The sequence below is a fragment of the Rhincodon typus genome, unplaced genomic scaffold (genome assembly GCF_021869965.1).
Source record: "Rhincodon typus isolate 14 unplaced genomic scaffold, sRhiTyp1.1 hic_rhity00002933, whole genome shotgun sequence".
Classification (NCBI taxonomy): domain Eukaryota; kingdom Metazoa; phylum Chordata; class Chondrichthyes; order Orectolobiformes; family Rhincodontidae; genus Rhincodon; species Rhincodon typus.
In genome coordinates, this window is record NW_025968571.1 from 22,826 (window position 1) to 23,359 (window position 534).

The following is a 534-nucleotide window of genomic DNA, read 5'->3' on the forward strand; positions in this document are numbered from 1 at the left end:
GTCAACCTGAAATTCTGAACAACACAATATCATTCACACTGTAATCAGGGACTCATTGATAGTGATAAAACAAAAAAAAATCTGCACACAAGAGATTGTCACAATTAAAATTTGCAAAAGGTACTGTGTTCAAAATATTCTTAAATGACAATAATCAGTGTGAATACAACTGACGTGTTGACAAATAAAGTTCAGAGAAAATCCATGAAAAACAGTTATTGCTAGAAACTGAAATGCACAAAATAACATCCACGCTAATTAAGTGCAAAGCAAGATTCCAGGAACTGAAATGTAGGCAGAAAGCTGCTGACACTGATTGAAGAGCCTAAGGGATAGAGAGTAAAATTTGTGTAATCAGCAGAAAGCGAAAGGCCCGGGTCACAGTACATCAGTTCTCTTTTGTCATCGAGGTAATCCGAGTAAAACTGATACCGACACACGCTGGCAGGTAGTCTGATGAAAGTATGAATAGTTTGGGCCGATACTCATTGGAGATTTGAAGAAGGACGTCAAACCTTTCGAGGAAACGAAAAC